Raw genomic sequence first — 13731 nt, 5'->3', positions numbered from 1 at the left:
GAATATATTTACTAATTTTGGCCATATGAATTCATTTAATTTGTAAATTTCAATAAATTACATTGGCATTTGGAGTAAGATTGTATTAAACCCATGAAACATTTGAAGTATATTTTACCTCTTTACCATATTCAATTTCCTATCCATGAATAGCTCATTTCCTTCTGTTTCTTTAAATTTTTAAAAGTTTATTTCAATTTGTAAATTGAGGCATGAATGAGGTTAGTTTATGTTTTTTTTTCATATAATATCCTTATCTATGCCATGCCTGATTTCCTTAATACACAGACACACACAAGTTGATGGTGTTTTTCTTCATTTGTGATTCTTTCAAAGACTTTACAAAGATCAGGTTCTTTTTCTTTGAATGTTTTAGAAAATTTACTGATGAAGATGTTATCATTTACTTTATTACTTTAAAATTTATTTTATTTGTTTGAAAGACAGAGTTACAGAGAGAGGGAGACACAGAGGTCTTCCATCTATTCACTCCCCAGACGGTCGCAACATCCAGCCAGTATTGGGCCAGACCGAAGCCAGGAGCCAGGAGCTTCTTCTGGGTCTCCCATGTGGGTGTAGGGGCCCAAGTGCTTGTGTCATCTTCCACTGCTTTCCCAGGTGCATTAGCAGGGAGCTAGGTGGGAACTGGAGCAGCCAGAGCTTGAAAACTAGCTCATGCAGGATGCCAGCACTGCAGATGGTGTTTTAACCTGCTAATCCACAACACTGGCCCCATAATTTACTTTAAAAGAAAGTCTTTAGTAAAAATTTGTATTTAATTGGTTTATAAACTTCTCTTTCTCTCTCTCTCTGTCTCTCTCACTTCCTCCATCCCTCTCTTCCCTCCTGGATCTCTCCCCACCTCCCAAGATTATACTATAGTGAACCTTCAAGTGTGCTTATTCATCATTTTATGCTCATGCTTCATGCCTACGTGCCCATTATCTCTCTCTCTGCTTTAAACTCTCCAGTGATGTGCATATAAATCTACTTGAAGTGGTTCAATATATCATAATCTATTTTTTTCTTTAATTCTTATTTTACTTTGTGTTTCATTTGAGTAGTTTGTTTTGATACTTCTAAATGTTTAGTAATATTTCCTTATTTTTTTCTTTTCTTTTTTTAAAAGACTTATCTATTTGAAAGGCAGAGCCACAGAGAGGCAGAGGCAGAGAGAGAAATGTCTTCCATTCACTGGTCTACTCTCTAGATGGTTGCAATGGCTGCAACTGTGCCAGTTCGAAGCCAGGAGCCAGGAGCTTCCTCCATGTCTCCCACACTGGTGCAGGGGCCCAAGGACTTGAGCCATCCTCCACTGCTTCCCCAGGCTATAGCAGAAAGCTGGAGTAGAAGCAGAGCAGCCAGGACTTGCTGGGGATGCCAGCACCACAGCCAGTGGTTTCACCTGCCATGCCACAGCACCGGCCCATAGTATTTCCTTCTGTTGTGTCTAATGTGTTGTGAATCTTATCCATTGCACTGTTTATTCAATTCTAGGATTTTAATTTTGGGTGTATCATCTAGATCTCAACTATTCTAATATATGTGTTTGCTAATTCTAACAACTGTTGAATTCTGTAGTGTCAGTTGATCATTCTTATCATTATGAATTGTGTTTTCCCACTTCTTTGGATGCATGTAATCTTTGGATGATAGACATTGTAAATTAGATTTTGTTGAGTGATAAATAGTTTCATATTCCTGTAACTATTCTTTAGTGTTATTTCAGACTTCAATTAAGGTTTGATAATAGTTTGATCCTTCCGTGTGTGGTGATCATAGTTTGTTAGGCAATTCAAGAGTAGTGTTCAGCTAAGGGACTGTTTATTCTCCACTACCAAGGAAAAATTTTATTGAATATTGTATACAATGCCATGTGAATTATGATTCTTTTAAACTCTGACATTTGGAAACAGACACCATTCTTAGCCTTGGATGAGCGCAAAGCCCTGTTTCTTCTGATGCTCTTAGCTGGACCTACTCTTACACTTCCTTAGTTAGTTTCTTTATCTGCATGTGTTGTTCAATAGTGCAGATGGGACTAGATGGGGACCCTATACACATCTCTAGATGGCGACCCTAAACACGTCTCTCAGATTATCTTGGTGATCAGCATTTTGCTCTCCACATTCTGAGCTGTGAATTCTAGTCATCTTGGCTACTCTGGACTCTTGGTCTTTTTTCTTCAATTAGGAAGAATTTCCAATCTCTTCTTGTGTTTTCCTTTCTTAGAACTCTTTCAAAGTAATAATGCCAAAGAAATCATAGGATGCATATCGATTGTTTTTTTTTCTTTCTTAAGTACCTTTGATAAGCAATGTTCTGAAATTTGTTACTTCATACTTTTTCTCCCACATATTCTCTTTTTCCATATCAGAGAGAAAAATACAGTTTTTTTATACTTGGTGGATGAGTTCTTTTTTTTTTTTTTAAATTTTTGACAGAGTGGGCAGTGTGTGAGAGAGAGAGAGACAGAGAGAAAGGTCTTCCTTTACCGTTGGTTCACCTTCCAATAGCCGCTGTGGCCGGCACGCTGCGCCATCCTCCACTGCACTCCCGGGCCACAGCAGAGAGCTGGCCTGGAAGAGGGGCAACCGGGACAGAATCCAGTGCCCCGACCAGGACTAGAACCCAGTGTGCCGGCGCTGCAAGGTGGAGGATTAGCCTATTGAGCTGCGGCGCCAGCCGGTGGATGAGTTCTTAACTTTTACTTTTGAAAGGCAGGGAGGATGGCCCAAGTGCTTGGACCCTGCACCCGCATGGGAGACCAAGAGGAAGCACCTGGCTCCTGCCTTCGGATGGGCACAACGCGTGGGCTGTAGCGCGCTGGCCATAGCGGCCGTTTGGGGGGGTGGACCAATGGAAAAGGAAGACCTTTCTCTCTATCTCTTTCTCTGTCTAACTCTGCCTGTCAAAGAAAAAAAAAAAAGAAAGTAAAAATCAAGAATGAAATTTATATCTCAGTACAAAAACTATTTGAACCGGCCATATATTAAAATATTGAAACATATTTCCAATCATTAAGAAATTATTATTGGAGATAGCATTGTTGTACAACAGAGTAAGTTGCCACCTATGACGCTGGCATACTATGTTGTAGTGATAGATCAACTCCCAGCTGGTCTGCTTCTGATCCAGCTCCCAGGTAATATGCCTTGGAAGGTAGTGGATGATAGCCCAAGTGCTTGCACCTCCTGCCAACCACGTGGGAGACTCGGATGAGTTCCGGACTCCTGGCTCTGGCCTGGCCCACTCTTAGCTGTTGTGGTCATTTAGAGAGTGAAAGATATCGCTCTCTCTATCACTCTGCTTTTCAAATCATTAAATACATCCTTTTAAAATAAAAATAGTTTATTTTACTATTTATTTTAATAATAAAATAAAAATATGCAATAAATTAGTACTTATTTCATTTATTAAATGAAATCCATGTATATGGGCATTTCATGGAAAATACGTATTACTAATAAATTTACATGACAAACACAAAGCAAAGATAAGTAAATGAAAAGGCTAATTTTCTGACATGATTCGTTTGTGCAATGTGTATGTATTGCAATACTGCATTGCATAAAAATGTACAAGTATTATTATTTAATTAAAACTTTTAAAAGTAAATAAAAACAAAATAATGCCAACATTTTAAATATTTTCACACCAAAATAACAACGTGTTTTAATTCCATTTTTCATGAACATTTTGAAGTTCCCTGTGATTGTTTTCTACTGCACAAATATGTAATTTTTAGTGTAATGAATTAAGGATACCAAGATTTTACTTTTCAACTACAATGACACGATATGTGCTCTCGTTTTTGTTGTTTGTTAAATAAGCAAATCTTATACATTTGGGAAGTTGAAAGCTGCAGTGAAAGATTCACCTATTCCTTCTGATTTTCAAATAACTTCCTTCACGGATTCATGCAACTTGTCCAACTGTAGACATATCAGTCTTGTTTTGAGTGTGTGAGCCAGCTATATCTCTAGAAATTCCAATTCTTCTGTCAAAATCAAATTCTCAGACTGAACAGAATGTTTAGATAAAGAGTCTCTCATACAGTCAAGTACTTGTGTTCAATTGCCTGGCATTTTTGGTTTTTAGTAGGACTTGAGACTTGGCTTATACTCACCCTCACCTTCAAATCCAAACAGCAATGAAAACATTTTAAAGATTTTTCCTGGGCCGGCACCGCGGCTCACTAGGCTCCGCCTTGTGGCGCCGGCACACCGGGTTCTAGTCCCGGTCGGGGCACCAGATTCTGTCCCGGTTGCCCCTCTTCCAGGCCAGCTCTCTGCTGTGGCCCAGGAGTGCAGTGGAGGATGGCCCAAGTGCTTGGGCCCTGCACCCCATGGGAGACCAGGAGAAGCACCTGCCTCCTGGCTTCGGATCAACGTGATGCGCCGGCCACAGCATACCGGCCGCGGCGGCCATTGGAGGGTGAACCAACGGCAAAGGAAGACCTTTCTCTCTGTCTCTCTCTCTCACTGTCCACTCTGCCTGTCAAAAAAAAAAAAAAAAAAAAAAAAAAAAAAAAAAAAAAAAGATTTTTCCTTTGCACACTAAGTTTGTTAAAATACAGCTTCCTTATTAATCCCAAAAACTTTTCACTTCAGAGCAAGATATTTTTCTCTAGGATTTTGAAGTCTTATGCAACTGATGCATGTGATGAAAAGTGTCAGCAAAGTATATTGGCTCCACAGCCATTCCTCATCTTCAGGATGCTCAATGAGATCTGCCCACCATGATTTTGAAAGTATCCCGGCAACTCACCTCTGAGTTCAAACACCCAACTAAAAACTTTCTTTGCTTGCTATGACAGCTCCCTATTTCACAGACAATTTAAGTCCTATTTGTCCAGATTTTCACAATTTAAAAAATGGGGGATGGGGATGGACTAAGTTTAATATAATTCACTAATTTTGCATCCTTACACAGAAAATTTTCATTTTATTTCTAAGATAATAAAAGAAGCTTTCTGAGAAGAAAGCAAGTCAAGATTTTCTTTTAGTTATGAGAGAAGCGAAAAGTTCCCATGTAGTTCACTTTTGATGAAGTACCACCAACAGAGATCCCAACAGAGATCTTCCAAAACAGAACTGCTTTTCCAGATATTAAGATAAAATATCAAACAAATCTGGGCTTATGTTTCTTTGGGGTAGCTCTTTGCAACAGAAACCATTTTCTGGAGTATCGCCATCATTTATACTTCACACAAATGAGGCAGCATGACATTTATTGGTGGAATCCGTTAACTCATCAACTTGGCTAGAAAGCACTTGTTTTCCCAGTTAATTGCACAAAGTCCTCTAAGTATCACAGGGCATGTCATCAAAATGTCAATTTCTCACACTGAGATTAGAACATTTTTGGTTTGTCATATTTAATCCCATTCTAGTATGTGGTATAATTTCACCTCCTGACAATAGAAGGTTCTCAAGAACTATTGACTTTTCTTCTTTCTTGCAAATCATTTACTTTTAGAGACTTCTCACCGACAACTTATGAATCATTTATTTATTTCAAAGGCAGAGAGACAGAGACAGAGGCAGACAAAGAGAGTTCCAACTTTCTGGTCCACTCTCCAAATGTATGCATTGGTATGGGTTAGGCTGGAACCAAAATTGAGAGAGCTAGGAAAACAATCCAGGTATCCCATATGAATGGCAGGAGCAATGTTACTTGAGCCATTATCAATGTTTCCCAGCCTCTTCATTGGTAGGAAGGTAGTGACACAAAGAGAACTCAAGTGTTCTGACATAAGATATAGCAGCCTAACCAGTAAGCTAAAAGGCCTATTTCCTGAATGCTACTTTGTAAATAAAAGGCTATTTTTGTTTGCTTTGAGCTACACATCACCTTTTCTTAGTAAATATGTGTTTGTTTACTCTAGTTGTCATTTCAATATTTCCGGAGCCTTTCAGCATTTATATACACGTTATCACAGACTATATCTAATACAATGACCATTTAGATTGCCAGCCATGTAAAACCCATTGAGAATTAGTGTTCTCTGTAAAGATGGAAAATTTTTGTTGCACTAGTACAGTGAATTGACTCAGAAATATGTCATTCTCTATAACTAGCCTGTTCAGAATTTTTCATAGGCTCTGGCCTAGGATTTTTATTTTCACAAATCATTAAAAATTGAATCATATAAAATAACATACAAATTAAGAATAAAATCATAAACTATATGACTAGTTAATCACCCGATTCACTTCTAAAGTAGACAATCCAAATTTTGTACTGTTAAAACTATAGAAAGTATCAAAAGGCTGAGATAATAGAAATAAAACCTCTTTTTCAGAACAAAAGTTTTCCCTAGAATTTCTGTTACGCAACTCGAATTTTTCCCATAAGTTAAGAGTACATAAGGCTGAGAGACATGACTTGGAAAAAGGAAGGTCACATTATCAGCCTACAAGCTTCTCTGTGAACAGAAAACTCATCAATTATCACTGACCCTGTCTCACATTACATATAATTGTAGACACACAAATGAAGAGAATCCTATTGAGCTCTACCACATAGTCTTAAGAGAAGTATAAAGTAATTGCTAAGTAGCCCAAAAGGATACAAATTTCAAAACTGACTTTGTGTGCTTGTAATTAACTCATAATTTCTCACATGGTTCCTATTGTCATCTCTCAGAACACAACACCACTGTGGAACATAGATTGGGAAACCCTAATTTACACTATATACCTTTGAGGTCCCAAATTTTTACCCATAGCTCTGTGAGACCATCAGAAAACAATATCTCAGTCTTCTAAAATTAGGCATGCATTACAAGAGAACAGCTCTGCTAACTGAATTCAGTTGCCAGGATTTGCTTCTACTTTTTTGATCATGCCCTCATAATCCCTTGTTGCCTTCTTAGTTCTCCCATAAGATCAACCTACTATTTACAAACTATTTCTCTACATTTTCAGATGTTCTTAGCAGGAAGTTTGTTCAGGCCAACCTTGTGGAATGGTGGGGTAACTTGCTGCCTGCAATGCCAGCATTCCATACTGGTTCCTGTTTAAGATCTGGTTTCTCTAGTTCTGATTCAGTTCCCTGTTAATGCACCTGGGAAAGTAGCAGAGAATGACACAAGCGATTGGGCCCCTGCACCCATGTGGGACACCTGGAGAACTTCTTGGCTACTGGCTTAGGCTTGGCCCAGGTGTGGCAGTTATAGCCATTTGGGGAGTGAAGCAGCTGATGGAAGATTCTCTCTTTCTCTCTCTCCCTCCTTCCCTCCCTCCCGCCCTCCCTCTCTGTCTTTTTGTGTGTGTGTGTCTTCCCCTCTCTCTTTCTCTGTAGTTCTGCCTTTCAAAATAAAAAATAAATAAATCTTTTTTTTTTTTAGATTTTACTTATTTGGGAGATAGAATTGCAGGCAGAGAGATGGAGAGACAGAGAAAAAGGTCTTCCATCTACTGGTTCACTCCCCAAATATCCACAACAGCCGGAGCTGGGAAGATCCAAAGTCAGGAGCTGGGAGCTTCCTCTGGGTCTCCCATGCAGGTACAGGGATCCAAGCACTTGGGCTGTATTCCACTGCTCTCTCATGCCATATGCAGAGAGCTGGATTGGAAGGGGAGCAGCTTGGAGATGAGCCAGCACCCATATGGGTTGCCAGTGCCTCAGGTGGAGACTTAGCCTACTACCTCACAGCACTGGCCCAATAAATAAATAAAATATTTTTTTAATTTTTAAAGATTTATTTATTTGTTTGAAAGTCAGAGTTATATAGTGAGAGGAGAGGCAGAGAGAGAGAGAGAGGTCTTCCTTCTGCTGGTTCATTCCCCAGATGGCCACAATGCTGTGCCGATCTGAAGTCACGAGCCAGGAGCTTCTTCTGGGTCTCCCACATGGGTACAGCAGCCCAAGGACCTGGGCCATCTTCTACTACTTTCCCAGGCCATAACAGAGAGCTGGATCAGAAGCAGAGAAGCTAGGTTTAGAACCAATGCCTATATGGGATGCTGGTGCTTCAGGCCAGGGCGTTAACCCACTGTACCACAGCACCAGCCCCAATATTTTTTATCCTTTTAAAAAGAAAGTTCATTCAAATTTCTTAGTCTACTCTTCTAGAAATGACTCTCCTTGCCTCTCGTTTTCTTTACTCTTCTCATGAAGCATCTTTAAGTCAAGTTTTAAGTCACCCAATTAAACACAAACTACATCTTTAATCCAACTTCATCCTTACCCTCACTCTTAACATTCTTACTCACTTTCCTACTTAATCATTCATCACCTCCCATTATGCCAAAATGAAGTCTAATCTCACTAGCAATCTATCCAAGACCCTTAATTGCTCTGACATATTCTTGCTATCTTACTCAACCCTATTCAACTAACTTTACTTTCCTTGAACCTGCCAGGATCTTTGATGTTTATTACATTTCACATGCTGTTTTTTGGCATTTGGAAATCTTTTCCTCCCTTCAACCCATTCTATTGCTCTGGAAAATCATTTTTGGGCCTCCATTTATGAAACAGTTTCTCTGGAAGTGAATCTGTGATGCTCCACCTCCCTAGGTTTGCCAGTGTGGAATTAGTTCCTCGTGCTGAAGCTCATGAATACTCTGGGTTTTGTTTATTGTGCTCCCAGACTTACCGAATTCCTGTTACACTGCAGGTCTTCAATAAATGATTTTGAATGAATACTGGAATAAATAACATATTTTGTGAGAAAAGGATGACTCATTAATAGACCTATTGATAGCATGTTTTTACTCTACAGCTACTCTTTCTAACTGTTGTCTTTTCTTGCTGATTTTAAAGATTCTAAGTCATCCGAAATTTTATTAGTCTGTTTGGAGCCCATAACAAATTAATTTCTTCTTTACAAATGTATTCAACATTTTATTTCTGAGATATCACATTCATCTTTAGTGTCACAAAACCAAAAATTATAAAGCTTTTACTGTTTCAATTTTTATGTGTTTTATGTTTTTTAGAACACTTCTCCTATTCTGACATTTTTTAAAAAATGTTTCAGTCCTGCTTATTTTCCTATATATAGTATATTAACAAATTTTATAGATTCTTACTAGATCATTCATTTTTTAAAATTAGCAATTGAACCAGAATAATATGTAACATATAATGACACAAAAAATACTTAGCGAAAGTTCTACATCAAAGGTGGAGTACAAAATCCTATTTTGTATACTAGGGCTTTTTCCAAAGATGAGAATATATCACTTAATTTGTTAAAACATCCATTTGTATTTACATTAGTATGTTACATCATTTTTACTCATTTTACATGATTTTGTTAGATAAGGTAACAATATTTTGTTCATCTTTTGAATGGGTGTTCTTTCTATATATGGACATGTTTGTATGCATTCTACTATTTGTACTTAATGGTTCACAATATAGGAAATTCTCCACTAATGTGTCATATTGGGCATTATCTGGTACTTAGTTATAAGACAGAATAACACTCTTAAAGTTGGTCTTACCTTGCTATAGTCTCTGAGAATTTGATTTTATTTAAACTTAATTTCCTTAAAGGCAACTTTTTGGGTGGCAAAGAAGGTTAAAGCATGTCTGTGACATAAGCATCTCATATAGGTGTGCAGGTTCAAGTCCCCACTCCTCAGCTTCCTGCTGGTGCACCTGGGAAGATGTTGCTCAGGTGGTTGGACCCCTGCTGCCACATGGGAAATTAGGGGGAAGATTCTGTCTCCTGGTTTCAGCCTAGCACAGTACTGGCTGTTCCAGACATTTGGAGAGTGAGCCAGTCGATGGAACATCACTCTCTGTCTTTCCTTCTCTCTCTCCTTCACTCCCCAAATGGCCACAACAGCCAGAGCTGGGCCAATCCAAAATCAGGAGCCAGGAGATTCATCTGAGTCTCCCATATGGGTGCAGGGGCCCAAGCACTTGGTCTATCTACTGCTGCTTTCTGAAACCATTAGCAGAGAACTGATTGAAAGTGGAGCAGCTGGGATTCAAATTGGCACCAATATGGGATGCTGGTGCCAGTGTCACAGGCTGCTGCTTTACATGCTATGACACAGCACTGGCTCAAATGAATGCAATCTTTAAAAAAAAGAAAGACAGCCAGAGAGAGAGAGAGAGAGAGAGAGAGAGAGAGAGAGAGAGAGGAAGAGAAAGAACCCTGTCTCCTTTATACCCATCTTAAGGACATTTCTCCTTCTTTGAGATGTTTCTTCTCAGTTCCCTGTATACAAACTTTTTCCCACCTTTACGTCCTTGGAGTTCTCCATTTATTTCTCATATCATTGCACACAATCTCATTGACAGACTGTTACTGTGGGGAGCAAACCGGACTAGACTGAGTTACTGGAATTAAGACTTATTCTATGCATCTGCTCTCCCACAATATGGCGCTGGGAGAGAAGTAAATAGCTTCCGCACAGCTGCCTCCAGTTCAACCAATAAACAGTAGGACTTGCTCCTGATTGGAGGAGAGCAGCGTACTCGGCGTATGGGCAGCCGAGTTGGGATTGGCGGAGGAGGACTATAAAGGAGGAGAGAGACGGCATGCACCAGGAACATCTATGAGGAACATCTATGGGGAACATCTAAGGGAACCCGTGCAGCCCCCGAGAAAGCCGGCCGGCGGTGTGCCGCTCCCCTGCGGAAGTGGGGAATGTGGCCAGGGGGAACTGCCCTTCCACGGAGGTGGAAGGGATAGTAGCCAACCCGGGAGGAACCAGCAGCAAACCCGGGGAGGGCCGAGCAGACGAAAGAACAGCGCAGGGTCCTGTGTCATTCCTCCACGAAGACGGGGAGCGACATAGTGGTGCCGTGACTCGGATATGAAGCCTAGGCAGGGTTTAGTGTCGTTCCCCCATGAAGACGGGGAGCGACATAATGGTGCCGTGACTCGGATATGAAGCCTAGGCAGGGTTTAGTGTCGTTCCTCCACGAAGAGGGGGAGCGACATAATGGTGCCGTGACTCGGATAGGAAACTTAGGAGGGAAGAAACGGGAAGAAGTGGAAAATACCGGAGAGAGAGACTAGCAAAGAGCCTAGGTGCCGGAAGAAGCTATTGAAAGCCTAGGCAGAGACTCGGATATGGACTGTGGGAAAGAAGTTAGGATTTAAAGTGAAAGCAAGAAGAAACTTAGACTCAGATACGGACTGCAGGTTGAAAGTGAAAGTGAAACCTGTAAGAAACTTAGACTTGGATACGGACTGTGGGGAGTAGCCAGGAGAAATGAGAGGAATATTGTTGGAAGAAAACTTAAGGAAACATACCGGGTAGAGAAAAATGTTAGGGAGGATGAAGCCGCGAGTGCAGGCCAAGCCATCTTGGAATTCTTCAAGTCACCCCGGGGAGCAAGAGGCGAAGATCTGGAACCAGAGGCAGCGACGTGGGCCGCCAGGATTCGCCAGGTTAGTCCGGGGAACTTGGACTGAATGCCGGTAGTGGCGGAAACATTCGCGGAAGCCGCCGCGTGCAGAGAGCGCACGGGGCGTGAACAGATAGGAAACACGAGGCTGGCGCGAGGCCGGGGTGTGGGCGTGAAGTGCGTGGAGACCACGGAGCGTGCGCGCAGAGCCGGGAACCCGCCGGCGGGGCGGGGCGAGGCGCCGGGAAGCTGCCTCGGGGCGAGGTGCCGAGAAGCAGCCTCGGAGCCGGCGCTGCCGGGAAGCCGCAGGGATAAGAGAAACAGAAGTTTAGAAGTAAAATGAGAGAAATTGGAATGCTGGAAGATAGAAGTAAAATGGGAGAAATAGGAATGCCCGGAGATAGAGAAATAGAGAAATAGAAAGGCCTCCCCACAACATGGCAATGAGAGAGCTTGGATTCGGTCTGCCTGATTAGGAAGGCGGTGAGCACCTGTAGGCAGCTCGACCAGAGCATGAGCTGCAGGTCACCGAAGATAGGCACGAATCAACACCAATAAGCCTCCCCACAATATGGCAATGAGAAGGCTTGGATTCGGTTTGCCTGATAGGGCTTGTAAGCCCCTGCAGGCTCGACCAGAGCATGCGCTGCAGGGCACCGAACACAGGCATGCATCGGCGCCTAAAAACCTCCTCACAACATGGCGAAGAGAGGACCCGGATTCGGTTTGCCTGATTGTAAGAACCTGTGGCAACTCTAGCAAGTAGAGCAGAGTGTGTGCTGCGGGACACCGAAGACAGGCGCGTATCAACGCCAAAAATAAAAAGAAAGGGGGATCTGTGGGGAGCAAACCGGACTAGACTGAGTTACTGGAATTAAGACTTATTCTATGCATCTGCTCTCCCACAATATGGCGCTGGGAGAGAAGTAAACAGCTTCCGCACAGCTGCCTCCAGTTCAACCAATAAACAGTAGGACTTGCTCCTGATTGGAGGAGAGCAGCGTACTCGGCGTGTGGGCAGCCGAGTTGGGATTGGCGGAGGAGGACTATAAAGGAGGAGAGAGACGGCATGCACCAGGAACATCTATGAGGAACATCTATGGGGAACATCTAAGGGAACCCGTGCAGCCCCCGAGAAAGCCGGCCGGCGGTGTGCCGCTCCCCTGCGGAAGTGGGGAATGTGGCCAGGGGGAACTGCCCTTCCACGGAGGTGGAAGGGATAGTAGCCAACCCGGGAGGAACCAGCAGCAAACCCGGGGAGGGCCGAGCAGACGAAAGAACAGCGCAGGGTCTTGTGTCGTTCCCCCACGAAGACGGGGAGCGACAGTTACTTATTGTCATCTTTGTGATTATGATATCTAGGACTGCTTTTGTTTGAGGAAGTATTTGTTGATTGTTACACTACAGTCTCTTTTCTGGATAGTTCTGTATGCATTGCCCATTATTACTCCAATGACACGTTTAGAACTTAGACAATCAACTTTGTCACTCTCATCTCCAAAGCCATAAACAGAGTAAATAAAAACTTTTCACACTACTTCTTTTTCTATTTATATGAATGTTATCCAAACTATAAACCTTGTCATCTGACATTGCCCTTCTCCATCACTTAAATATAACCAGCTATCACCAAATCTTGGTTTTCTGCATGTAACAAATGTTGCTTTTTCCTTAACTCTAACCACCTTTGACTAAATTCAGGTTTTCAACCTCTTTTGGTATTATTTCCATGACTTTCTCACTTATTTCTTATGCAAATCCTTCTCTTCTAATCTATTTTTTATAATACTACCAAATAAATGTGTCTAAAAGTAAAAGCTTTTGTTGGACCCAGCGACCACCTCTGCTTTCCAAGACAATGTCTTAATGGTGTCCACAACTGCAAAGGAAAAATTACACCATCTGTCTAACTTTCATTTTCAGTGAACAAATATTGACTAATTTCTTTAGGATTGTGTAGATGTGACTTACTTGCCACCTTCTCAACACATTTGATGAATACATATTATGAGCCAGGAATTATGTCAGACATAGATGATCTATGACAAATATGATGCCATGTCTATCTTAGTGAAATCAAGTGAGAGAGAAATGACAACAAATTGCAAAAAAAAATAATATTACCAACTGCTGGACAAGAATATAGTAGTAAAGGCAACACAAGATGTTGGAAACAAACAACCAGAAACTCTAAACTCACAATTACAGTCAGTTTCACAGTGTTGGCTTGATTATGAAAGAACAAATATGTATATGGTATGTAGAAAACTGAAAGGCAAGCTTGTGAGTCAGAGGAAACCAAGATTTTTCAAAGTACAGGAAAAAAAAATGGAACACATCAGAAGAGTAATAAAATTTCAGTAGTCCAGGAATGAAGACAATTTATAAAATCAGAGAGAAGTTGAG

This window comes from Oryctolagus cuniculus, chromosome 14 (genome assembly GCF_051225735.1).
Source record: "Oryctolagus cuniculus isolate XC-2025 breed Fujian yellow rabbit chromosome 14, ASM5122573v1, whole genome shotgun sequence".
NCBI lineage: Eukaryota > Metazoa > Chordata > Mammalia > Lagomorpha > Leporidae > Oryctolagus > Oryctolagus cuniculus.
Note: the sequence above shows the minus strand (reverse complement) of the source record.